This window comes from Tenrec ecaudatus, chromosome 3 (genome assembly GCF_050624435.1).
Source record: "Tenrec ecaudatus isolate mTenEca1 chromosome 3, mTenEca1.hap1, whole genome shotgun sequence".
Taxonomy (NCBI): Eukaryota; Metazoa; Chordata; class Mammalia; order Afrosoricida; family Tenrecidae; genus Tenrec; species Tenrec ecaudatus.
In genome coordinates, this window is record NC_134532.1 from 70971431 (window position 1) to 70984959 (window position 13529).

A 13529-nucleotide genomic window follows, 5' to 3' on the forward strand; every position below is an offset into this window, starting at 1 on the left:
GAAGTCAAGCTCAGCAGGGCATAGAAATTCTTGTTTTCCTCTTCAGATAGGAATTAAGGTGACATATCAAAGGTTTTTTTTTTTCCAGTCATGGATTTTCGGCAAATTCTGACAAAGATTTTTGGCGATCACAATCATGTCCCTCTTTTCATTCTTTATTCTAGTGTAGTTTTATACTTTTGCTGAAAAAAAACAAAACAAAAACCAACAGAAATACCAGCCCCCAAAATGGGGGTGGTAGTTTGTAGCTGAATGAGGAGAAAGAGAATGAAACAAATAGCTGTTACCTTAATTAATTAATTATTGCTATCTTGAGTTGACCATTTAGTGTCTAGCTAAATAGGTATACCTATATAGGTCTAAATTCTGGATTACATGCCTGTGTTTTAATGCCTGGCCTAACAACTCATTGTGATCCAGTTGGTTCTGACTCACAGTGGAACTGTATTGGGTTTCTGAACCTGTAACTCTTTATGGCTCAGAGAGCTTCATCACCATCTTTCTTCCATGGAGTGGTTGGCAGTTTTGAACGCCTGACTTTGTGGTTAGTAGCCCCATGCTTATCAGAGAGTACCACCAGGGCTTCTTAAATTGGCTTATTTTTCTTTTTCTTCAATTATTCTGGTGCTTTTGGACTCACCCTTCATGTATGAAATCAGATGTACCTCTCAAGACAGTGTTGAGTCCCGTAGCAGGGACTCTCTCCTACTCATTTGTTGACAGCTAGCTCCATTGTCCTCAACCTTAATTTACATCATAAGGACACATTTCCTCACCCTTTCCCACATGACAAATAATAATGACACTAAGAGGTTCGTGGCAGAAATATTGTCTCCCCCCCCCAATTTTTTCACGAAAAAACCTCGTTTTCAGAAATTTAAGATGTTTCCTTAGAAATGTACTTGGGCTGGCTCTGGGTAGTGATATTTTGGTTTGCATGTTTTCTTGAAATAAAGGAAAGACATTGGGAAGCAGAAGTCGTTTATAATAAACATCATATGTGATGACTCTTTATGAACAGCTAAGGCCCAAAGTGGATGTCTCTGGGTGATGGGGATATGGATGACTCTAATTTATGAAACAATTTAAAATATGAAGAAATCAATAAAGGAAAAGGCCTCTCTACAGCTGCATAGAAGAGGAGGGGAAAAAGCATACCATCCAAGCCAGCCCTGCCCTCTGGAGGGAGTTGCACAAATCGGTCTATTTGATCTCTTCCATGTGTTTGTTTCACAGGGAAGATCCCTGAGCGATGTGAATGGTTCTCATTTGACTACTAACCACACAAGGCTAGTGGTTCTAATCCAACCAGCAGCACTGTGGAAGAAATGCCTGGCAGTCTGGGTCCAGAGAGAGAGCCCAGGAAACTGATGGTGCGCTGCTCCCCTGTGTCACTCACGGGGTGCCATGCGTTGGAACCGATTCAACGGCAAACAAGTTAATGGGCTTCAACTGGGGTACTTTCTGAAAATGTTGCTGGAGGGTCTAGATTTTAAATTCTTACTATTGGAAAACAAGAGAAACAGTTTGGGAATAATACTCACAAATTCTCTGGGTTGGCGGTTTTAGAAGCTGTAGTAATTCCATAGTCTCTCGTTCTGCTTGTGGGAGGAAGAGGATCTAAGATCTGCCTCACTCCTTTACCCATACTCGCACTGGGACACATGGAAAAGCTTTCCTTTGAAACAAACCTTTGCAAAACTAGTTGCTGTCTTGCTTCTTTTCAGTCTCAGGAGTTAAGAAAACCAGGTAATTTGGGACACCTTAAACCTGCGAGCTTGAAGAACCTCGGGCTCAAGACCAGTTCTACGGACTCAGATTCTGAACTTGGAGTTTTTTCCAGGAAATTGGAGTCCACATTCACGTTGAAACAGCACCGTTCTAAGTTCCGGCCACTTCCGAGCCAGTAGCAATGTTGAAGCTGTGGTGGCTCAGCAGTTAAGCATTTGCCACAAACCAATAGGTGGGCGGTCTGAATGTGCTCCACAATACTAAGTGGAAACCATACTAAGAAATGGTGATCTGTTTCCATTACAACGTAGACAATCGTGTGGATCAATTCTACTGTCAATCCCAATAGCTAAGAGTGGACAGTGACTAGGCAACACACTACAACAGCAGCAGCAATGAAAGTGACCATTAATCCGTCTGTTCAGGAGCTCCCAGGTGGACATTGCTACGAACTCTGAAAAGTCCAGGGAGGCTCACCACCACATAATGCGGCACGTAATGACTTTTCTAACTCAGCGACAATGGAGAATGACTCATTACACCTCTTCCTCACACTTGACACGGTCAGGTTCCAAAGACCAAGCCATTATGGGAAAAAATCAGCATTATGCAAAAAAAGGAAGATGACCACAGCAGATTACTTCCGAGTACAAAAGGAAGGATGGCTGTATCGTTTCCCTTAACTGCCAAACGGCGTGGTTATATAACTACCAACTTGTACCATTGTAGAACGGCCAACCCACTGAGAATCATGGCTTCGCTAAATTGACACACCCTTAGCCATCACAGATGCACTCCTTTCACTTTGGAGTGTGTTACTGCCAGCCAGATGTTATGTTGGTCATAGCAGAGTCATATAATAGATTCTTTCACTTTTGTGGTAAAAGTGAAACTTCAGATCCCAAGATAGGAAGTGAGCAGGTGTGTCTGACTTAGCTTTAAAATGAATGATGAAGAAGCAAGTGCCACGAAGGGGCTGAAAGGGGAAGTGGGCGACATGTCTTATCTAGTGGCAGGTTGGTAGATATCGAGTTAGCTGGCACTTTTACCTAAGGAAAAAAGTATAAGGGGAAAAGTTCTCAAGGCGGGAGAGATTTTTCTATGTCCCATCAACATAACTCTATGTGTAGGGATGAGCAGCATTGTGCAATTTCTTAAAACTCCAATGTGGACCTCCATCCAAGGTCAGTAACACCCTGAGTGTCATGCATTTACTTTGGAGGGTCTCTGCCTCCTCCTGGCCATGAGAACTTGTTTCTGCTCAGTTGACTCGGGAAGAGAAGAGTTGTGGATTAGGATGGGTTTATAGCGTGCTTTAGGATGACACATAGCCAAACCTGTTGCAGTTCATTGGGTTCTGCCTCCTGGGGACCCCAGGCATGACTGAGGAGAACTGCTCCATAGGGCTTTCCTGATTGTCTTTTTTCTGGGAGCAGATTGCCAGGCCTTTGTGGTACTGCTCAGGTGGATTTGAACTGCCGATCTGTAGGTTAGTAGTTGAGCACAAACTGGTTGGGAGGAATCTTACACTGCCACAATACAGTTCTAGTCCAGGTAGGAGAGCAGATCTATCCCGTGTGACCGTGCAGTATGGACCCCATTGGGACTTCATTGCAGTAGAGACGTCATTAGAAATTCCCAACAGGAGGCTTCAAGTCCTCTTTTGAAACATCCTAAGAAATTTAATCTTTTAAGAATCCCTGCTTTCATTTTGCCTTTAAGAAATGTATTTTATATTAAATCATAGATAGGCTTCCAAATATCTTTTTATATAATTCAAGTAATCCTGATATTGGAGTAAAGGGAGGGAAAACTTAAATTCACGCATGTCTGACCTTGGTACAGTATGTCTCATGTTAAATATTTCTATTGCACTCCATGAAGAGCAGTGCCCTTTCGAACCTGCCCGTCATTCTGTGGGAGAATGAAACTGGTGGTCTGAAAAAGTCTAGAAAACTCTACAAGACTGTTCTATTAAAAAAAAATCAAACCAAACTCACTACCATCGAGTTGATTCTGACTTACAGCACAAAGTAAAACTGCCTGCAACTGTGGGTTTCTGAGACAGTAATTTTGGGGGGAGTAGAAAGCCAATCTTCTTCCCAAGGAATGGTTGGTGGTTTCCTACTGCTGACCTTGTAGTTAGCAGCCCAATGTGTAATTGCTAGATCACCAGGACGTCTACTCTTGTTCTATAGATCACTGTAAATTGCAATCTACTCCACAAAACAACATTAGCAGTGATGATTCGGTGGTAGAAATCCTGCCTTCCATGTTGGACACCAGGGTTTGATTCCCACTCAATATACCTAAGCAAAACCACTGTCCATCTGGTGCTGGAGGTTTGCATGTTGCTGTGATACTAAACAGGTGTCAGCTGCACTTTAAGACTGAGACAGAGTAGGAAGAATGGCCTGGCACTACCCTTTCCAAATAGTCAATGTAACCACTTTGATCACAATGGTCTGATCCTCAATCGACCATTGTGATGGGCAGGATTGAACAGCATTTCCTTTTCTTGTACACAGGGCTGTCCATGAGTCAAGGACTACTGCCAAGGTTGCTAACAAACAACAAAATATTTCTAAAGTCCAAATTTTGAATGGGGTAAATCCAACGCTTTATTTCTGGCCATCAACTTGAAGCACTGAGTTTTTCTGTTCTGATGCCTGCTTAGAAAAGGAGCCTGTCTTCTCTGCCTTTGCTTATGAAGGCTTCTCCTTTTTAAACTTTTACCCCTCACACATACGCATAATCTCGCTAAGAAACAGTTGGTTTTAAATTTTAGGAAGTTTGGGATTGAGTTAGCACTAAACTCAAAGGAGGCAGGGCTAATGTGATAATCAGAAATTCCACAAATACCCACGTTATTTTGCCTCATGTTTTAAAAGAGTCATAAGTCATGTCATAAGACTTGCTAAAAATATTTCATTTCATACAAAGGAAAAACGCATCAATAATTTTCAAGTTCAACATTATCAACATGGGATAGGATTGGTATTAGTTGCAAAGTAAAATGATCAGGAATTAACTGTCTTTTTACAGTTAGTTAGATGGTCTTGGGACTCTTTCCTAAACCAGTGTTCTCTCTACTCAAATATTCCTTATATTCTAGAAGAAAAAAGTAGCAATGGAACCATACTTCAGGTCTATCAATCTCACTATCCGAACACCCCTCTTTCAAAACACACCCACGCCCACACACCCACCCCCCTCTACACCTGAAAGGGTGTGTGGATCTCTTCATTCAACTTTATCAGCCTAGTATATTGACTTCTGTGGGACAATCAGGAAATGGAGAGTATGTGTTCTCTTAAAGGAAACTCTAGGAGAAATGAATAACGAAGGTAAATGCTTTATCTATTCCGAATAAGAAGACAGAGTTGAGCTCTACTTCCCTGCCTCCACTGTTTGCTGGTCAATGGTGAATACAGAAAACCAGCCATTTCCAATTTAATTCAATAGACATATTTCAGGAAAAATACTTGCATAGCACAAAATCCACATACTAAAAGAGAGTTTATGGGGGAAAATAGGGTTGGAGAAGACCCCCCAGGTACTTTGTAATTGAAGCACAAACACCAAGAGAATGTAGCATCTTGGGAGGAAATTTTGACACCCCAGAAGGTAGCTTTGTGTAGCTGGAAACTGCCAGGGGCACTGCTGTTTGCTGTTGTGGAGGCAATCTCAGACTCAGGGCCACCTCTTGTAACAGGCACTGTCTTGTTTGATACCCTGGTGACCCACAGGCTGTTTGATGTCTGATTTATGGAGATACCGCATGAGACCTTTCTTTCTAGTCTGTCTGAGCCTGAAAGCTCTGCTGAACCTTGTTCAGCATCTTGGCAACAGGAAGGGCACCAATGACATGAGTGATGGCTGTGTTGGAGGAGAACTAGCTGAGAATCTCACTGTGGACTCCCACATGGAAGGGAAGAATGACCCAAAATAAAATGCAGGTGGAAGCTGAGCTCTGAACTCAGGAGGAAGTGCAAACTGAAAAGTCATGGACACTGGAGTGGTGTGTCTTAGGGAAGAAAAACACAACATGGATACCCATGGTGAATCTTAAAAAACCAAGCTCAGAAGGCCCTGTCAGCCTGTGCAACAGTTGATCTGAGAGCCTCGTCGTTGTCTTGTTATTCTCTATTCACTATTCTGGCTACACTTGCTTAAGAAAAACAACCTAACCTCCATGCTATGGAGACATGGACTGATTGGTGTTAAAGAAATTTGTGTTGTGGTAGAACAGGCAGAATTAGGCAAGCCAAAATTGTGGTGAATTTTGCTCATCTGAATACTCATAACCTCTAGATTATTAATTTGGCACTTTATAATATATAATGTTTTGAAATATTTGACCCCAAGTTTTGTGTATATCAGATATTATTTAATTTTTCAAAAGTTTATACAATCTCCCAAATTAAAAATAAGCTGCTTATATGGTGAAACAAATTTCTCACTCATAATCCCCCCGCAGAACATATGACACAGTATCTTCAACACAGAAGACATACAAAAATCCTTGTAGACTGAACCTATCTGTAATTTTGTATTATTTCTGATATGGTAAAACAGTTAAGTGGAATAATTTCTAAAAAAATTAAGAAGTTAATGCTATTTCTACTTAACATAAAGGGGAATATATACTCTGTTCAGAATTTTATGTTCAAAATCAAAATTTCAACTCAATGTAAACATCACAATGAAAAAAGAAATGTTAAACTTGACATTAAATATGGTTATAATGGGGAAAATACTCATAGGTATATATTTTTATACTTGGGTGACTTAGTTTAACCAATGAGTTTCCCCCCTAACCCGTGAATTTGTCTGCTTTTAAGATGAAATTTATTCAGAATTGTGATAACTAATGTTAACAGGATAGAATAAATAAACAACACTTTGATTATAATATAATTCAAAACACTTATAAGTTTAGGGTATTTTTTTGCTAGAAATCTTCTAAAATTTAATCCCTAAATAATTCATTTTCCCCACTTAGAAAGCTGTGGATCTACTAATGTTACAGTTTTATATCAAATGGGCCTAGAAATATGTATCACTTAATATTTTAAAATGGGAAGTAAGAGTTTGATACGCATTTTTGTTCTTCAAAAGGACACAAAAGTAACAGTTTAAATGATCTTAGAAGAGCATTATGGTGACAGTTTCTTAAATCTTGACAGTGCATTCTTTGATTTACTTGACAATGTTAGCAATAATAGGCCATTAATGAAGCACATATTTCACTCGAGTAAAATAAATGAGTAAACAAATGACTCGGGTGCCAGAGCACTGTTTTTGATTTTATGAACCACACTTTCTTTCAGAAAATATCTTTTCACAGTGTGTGTGACCCTTTAAACATAGCTAAGGCAAGTATAAGCCTGTCTTTATCGCAGGTATTGTCTAACAGCATCAGATTTTCATCACTATCTCAGAAAGAAAAATACACGATATAAAACAAACCAGGCTTTTAAGTGCTTTTGTGTTTTTCTGCTTTGTACCCTTTTGAGTGAATGCCATTTTAATTTGCAAACAATTAACTTTTCATAGTAATTTGTATAAGTACTGTAAGGTCTGATATGCTAACATTCAAAATGGATAGTTTAAGAGGCACTTTAATATAAAGCAGAACATTGCATCCACTGCTATGGTCATATGTTACATCTCCAGGAAATGGGGCATACAATCAAAACGTTGATATATTCTGTATAAACTGGAGTATAAGCCGATTCGAATATCAGTGCAGCATCTAAGTTTACACAAAACTGCATTAAAAATGTGCTGAAACACTCGGTTTATACACGAGTATATGCAGTATACATTTAAAAATAACATGGTCGCACAGAGTAATTTTTTGTACATATTTCTATATGTTTTCAGTAATTTTCATATGGTTGATAGTCCCATGGCACACCCCCTGGATTCCTTGAGTCTGTTTTAAGTGTGCATATACATAGCTAAACAAATGCTAATCTTTCTAACTTATGAATAAAAATCCCAGTTATACCCAGGCTATTACCATACATTATGTATGCATGCCCATCCATTCATTGGCAACTCTGACTTTGCTCTCATTCCAATCTTTTAAAAAATACTAGATTGCTACAAAGCAGCTTAAAAAGGATCTGTTACTTAAAAAGCTATTTATAGTATATTAAGTACAATATAGGGAGAACACACACACAAGGTATCAGATAAGTGTCTATCCACTTTGGGTTACTGGATATGCAGCATAATAAGAGCAAAACTGTGCAAAATTCTTCTTTGCCTTGTAGACTTAAAAATCCACCAAGCGGAATGAATTTTTATAGGGCATATACTTGTTCATGACCTCTAGTGTTCAGAAATGCTGTCATGTTTGAAAACTAGTCCCTGGTGGAGCCTGTATCCCTGTTAATAGCGGAGAGGTCAAGGGAGCTGCTAAACAGTTTGCATTACTATCAGGGTGGCCAGGAAAACACCACCTGCTGCAGGAGGCCTTGGCAGCTGGGTCAACAGGCACTGTGGGAATTTATCAACTGAGGGGGGCCACTTGCATAAAACTTTGATGAATTGGGACTAGGCTGGCTTATTGGGCTAAAGCTGCTCGATTATGTAGGACTTTCTTTGGATGGCAGAGCTGCCTGCTAGCTCCCAGAGACATGTGCAAAGGATAAACAGAACAGATTTCTCCTTACGAAGTGATTTTCTTAAAAAAAAAAAAAAAAGGAGGGGGTGGGTGGGTGGGCGGGTGGCACTCTTTAGCATGCAGTCGAATGAGGGGTAGAATGAAGCTAGGAAGAGGTAAATAAACACATGACAGACAGTGGGTTCATGGGTTGAGGGGTGGGGGCGGCAGGAGGCATGAAGGGCAGTGTTTGATACTGGTCACAGAGGAGCTTAGGAATACAACGTTACAGCAGTTTTGTAAAATAAAATTCCTCAGCCTAGTGTTTGCTGAGTTCATTTATAGATCTCTTAAGGGAATGGGGCTGTGTGATTTGGTTGGGTAATAGATAAGCAATATGTTGAGGAAACAAAGAGTGGGCATATCGTAATTAAGATGAATTTTGCTTTACACATTCCTGGAGAAATAACCCTGGCAACCCTTGAAAGAAAGGTTGGGGGGGGGATGAGGGGAAGGGAAGGTCATTTGGTTTAAGGTCATCTGAAACAAAAATCGAAACTTTGTCAATAGTGTGAAAACATTTGTGTTCTATAAAAATAAAACTTGGGAGGTTACATCATTCTGTCAGAATTCAATTTCCACCCTTTGGGAGCATTTGTTTACTTCTGAAAAAAATTAAATAAAGAGCAAGCATTTGAGGAATGACACAGACACTTAAAACTAAGTATTATTGGCTCTGCACAACTTCATGAAAACCTTTATCCTAATTTTAGTACTAAGAGAATCATAAAAGTTGAGAAATCATCTGAAAATAATTCTTAAATGTATGCAGTGAACACTAATACTAAACAATGTAATGTTTCAAATATAGTCTTTAAATGTATGTTATGAATTAATTTAAGGAGCCTGGGTGGCAATGTTGAGTGATCTTTAGGTTGCTGACTGCCAGGTTGGCGGTTCAAATCCAGCTGTGATTCTTTGGGAGAAAATAGTTAAACCAAACTCATGCCAAGGCATCCATTCTGACTCAGAGCGACCCTAGAGGGCAGGGCAAACCGTTCCTTTCCGTTTCCGGAACTGTCGCTTTACAGGAGTAGAAAACCTCGTCTTATTCCTGTGGAGCAGTTATTTGCTTCTTCAAAGATTTACAGCCTCAAAAAGCCTATTCAGGGTTGCTATGAGTCAGAAAGAACTTGATGGCAGTGGGTTTTTGGTTGGTGGCCCATTGTATTAAGCACTACATTGACTGCTGATGGAAACTGGTGAGTCAAACCATAAACTGCTATGTAGGCAGCCTGCTCCTATAAAGATGTATAGTTTTGGGAATCCTATGGAGTGGTTCCACTCTGTCCAACAGGGCCACTGAGTTGGATGCTTCCTTTCTTTCTGTGTGTGCGTGTGAGAGATAGGTAGGTTGATTGTGCTAACCTGGCCAAAAGGAACATGTGGGATTAATAAGGTCACAGTTTGATTGGAGGGCAAAGAGATAAATGGCTAGGTAAGTCCCACCCCTCTCTCGCTCTCTGGTGATCTCACCGGTGCGTAGCTGCTTTATCTAGTTCTCTGCCTCAACTTGTGAACTGCACTACTTGTGGGACACCCAACACATGGATCATGTTGCTAGAGCTTGAGGTTCCTTCTAGACCTGCTTCACCACGCTGCTGGTGTATACATCGTTTGAGCTTGAGGCTCGTATTGTTGTCTTGCATGGCTTGAGTTTGATATCCTATCTGGGCCTGCTTTGCTAAGCTCCTGCGCTGCTGACTTTTGGGTGACCTGCCCTGCTGCTTGCTGCTTGTGGCCAGACTGCCTTCATTACTCAAAGGAAGACTCAGCTCTTTGCTTCCTTGTCCTTGGAGCCAGTAGCCCTGTGAGTTGAACTGAGCCCTCTGTACTGCTGTGTAGACTAATTAGCTGTTATATTCTTTCATGCTGTATCTCTATCATCTAAAATCATAAGTGTCCTGGTTTTGTTTCTCTAGAGGACCCTGTCTAACATGGGGGCAGGGGAGGATATGTACTAATTTATCTTTATAGTCCTCTGTAGAAATAATTATTCCTACGTTATGGATGGGTCAAGGATAAAGCAGCAAGATGCAATGGTTTTGCCACAGACATCCAGTAAGGAAGACTGAGACTAACCCAACTCCCTATACCGCTAGGATAGACTCATGTCAAGCTTTCATCTTCGATAGCATTCTTTTGTGAAATTAATACTGTCTAGCTTTTGCGCCAAGGTATCTAAATATGTTTTCTGGAACTTATGGCTGAAGGAATTCCCCAGAACGCTTAGCTTTTTGGTTCCTTGTGTGTGGCTGAGGAGTCCTAGATGGGTGCAAATGATTAACACTTTTGCTGCCAACCCAAAAGTGGGAGGTTCAAGTACATTGAGAGGGGTGTTGGAAGAAAGAACTCACAATATCTTTCCAAAAAATAGCCATTGAAACCTCTATGGAACAAGCTTCTATTCCAACACACATGGGGTCACCATAAGTCAGAATCAACTCGACACCAATTGGTTTCTACCAAGAGCTGGCCAAGACACCTGCATGTTGGACATGCTTGTCATCCACTCGGCCATGAGATGCAGCTGCCTATCCCTGGAAATATTCCAGAAGTGTGTTTAATGCCCTAACCCAGAGCCAAATGTCATGTCTTTTCTGCTTTCCTAAGGATCTATTATTTTTTCCCTCCTTCATTCCTGAATTCTAGTGAAGCCCTATAGATACCTGGCTATATTTTGAATTTTAAAAATTGTCTAATTGTCTCCTTCATTATAGTGGCATTTGATTTTTATAACAGGTTATTTTGTTATTTTATTTCTGAGAAGGTGGCCTGCAAAAACTGATATGAAAATAACTTCTTAAAATGTTTGCCCAAATTATCCTAACAGACTGAGGTGGTTATACTGGGACCTCGGTTGCTTTTGTCAGAATGAGCTAGGTGTCTGTGTATACTTTTCTAAACTTCTACATCATTGTGTGTGTGTGTGTGTGTGTGTGTGTGTGAAAGCAGAAAGAAAAATATAGATCATATATTTTCAAGTTTTTGTAAAGGATTACTGGAGGAACAAAACGATCTAGAATTTGGTAGCACTTTGTAAGGATTCATCAAATACTATAGAATATAAAATTTTATAATTCTTCTTGTTCCAGGGCCACAAATCAGTTGATCTTTGACAGTCATTCTGAAAACATTTCTCTAACAAGTCTGTGGACTCTATAAAAATATAATTTGAAACTGAGGCTTTAATATGAGTTAGATTCTAGATATAATAAGAAATGTCTATGTATTGGGCTTAAAAAAAAACTTATTTGATGAGGCTTTTTCCTCAAATTCTCTCTCAAGTAGTTTAGAAAGACAGTTTTTCTCCCAGGCAGACCTCCTGAATAGTACTACACTAGTAATTAATGTTTCCAAAATAATCCTATTCACATGGTAACTTGTCGGTTTACATAGTGCTTGAACTCATCTAATGAGAAATGCTATAATAATAAATGTTGGCATTCAAAATGAAACAGCATGAGGCTCCCAACAAATGTTTATGAAAGCTTTCGTTTTCTTATCGTCAGTTTAATTTTAAAATTGATCCCCGTGTCCATGTGCAAGGACAGTGCCTGTGGAACAGTTACTCCCCCGCCCTCCCCAAAACAAACACAGATTTGAACCCTGGCCCCACGGGCATGACTCCCCACAATAATGAGAAGGCGGCCTCTCAGGTATGTATGTCATTCTGAGACCACCCTTCTAGAGGAGGCCCCAAATTCACAAAGCCAAGGTCCCTAACTGCAATGCTGGTAATTAGATGCTAATAATGGGTTGAAGGGATAAAAGTCACCTGAGTTCACCCACCAACAGACTAAAGCAGGGCGAAGGATTGTTGAGAGGAAGAGAGAGACTTAAGGAAACTCCAGGAAGCTCGCAAACCGACACCATAAGGTTGCCAAACACAACAGATGACAGCGGGTAGTGTGGAACCAGTTCCACTCTTTGAGTAAAATCCTTGGACCTCGTTACTTATGATTAGAATGCTCTTTTATGAGTTAATATTAGCTTGATTTTAGCTTTCAGTAGTGCCCACTCCAACAGTCACCTAAGTGTCTGATTTATCAATGGCCTTGTTCCACACCCAAGTAGGTGGGGGGATAGTTCTCCTACAGTGTACAAATGTGCGTCTCCCTCGTGAAAAAAGGGTGTACGATTCCAAAGAGAAGAGTGTGTGACACAGCAGTGTCCACTCAGAACTGATCATTCCTCCTTTTTGTCCTGCAATAGCCAAAGCGGATTCATTCCCCCCCTCAGGAAAGATACTATTTCATGGTGTGGGAAAAGGCACAAGAAACCAGACCATTGAAACCTGTCCTACTAAGCACGCTCCAAGTTCTTAACTAGAAAAGTCTAGTGTGAAGACATTTTGTGATGTTTTGTTGGTCAGTGGCCTATTCAGAAATACGGTGTTCAAGATGGAATTCAATCCATGCCTTTATTAACCTTTTCAGACTATTAGAATGTACCCATTTAAGGAGGCCTGAATTTCAGGAATTTACATTTGCAAATGAGTTCACCAAGGGACTAGGGAGCTTGAACTCTGTTGCCTGGTGGGTGGCTCTTTGGGATGCAAAGAGTCTCATCCAAGAGGACACTTAGGTTGGCCTACAGTTTTCTTAAACTTATTATTGAAGTCTACTTGGCGGTACATAATTTTAGCAGTGTCCGAGCTGAGCTGATTTTATCCCTGACATGAACAACACTGATTCCAGCTGATTTGAAAGTTGTGTGCGTGTTCAAGTTGTAGTGGGTGGGTGGGAAACAGCAGGGGTGGGATAAGTATATTCTTGAAAGGATTGAAACATCCAAAGCCTCCTTTTACTGAGGCATACAAAAAAACGTGCTGCTTCAGATTGCATTCGTTGGGTCACAGCAGTCTCTATGAGGGCTGAGCTTGCTTTCAGATAGCTTTGAAACGAAGCCGAAATAACTCATCTTGATTGTCTAACAAAACTCAGGCTAAGTAGATGCAAGACAGTCTCGTTTTCTCAAACTATTGCTTCGAATGGGGTTCCTGGGTGATGGTTAGTTTACATGGTCAGCTGTTAACTGAAAGCTTGTTGGTTCAAGTCCACACAGAGGCACCTTGGAAGACAGGTCTTACAATCTATTTTTCCCCAAGCCACCCATTGAA

At 40.5% G+C, this 13529-nt stretch overlaps 1 protein-coding gene across 2 annotated transcripts in view; it reads right to left on the minus strand.

Annotated features, from left to right (window-relative positions):
- Nucleotides 1-13529, minus strand: part of HHIP (hedgehog interacting protein) — a 95111-nt gene that overhangs the window by 7601 nt on the left and 73981 nt on the right. The window lies entirely within an intron of this gene.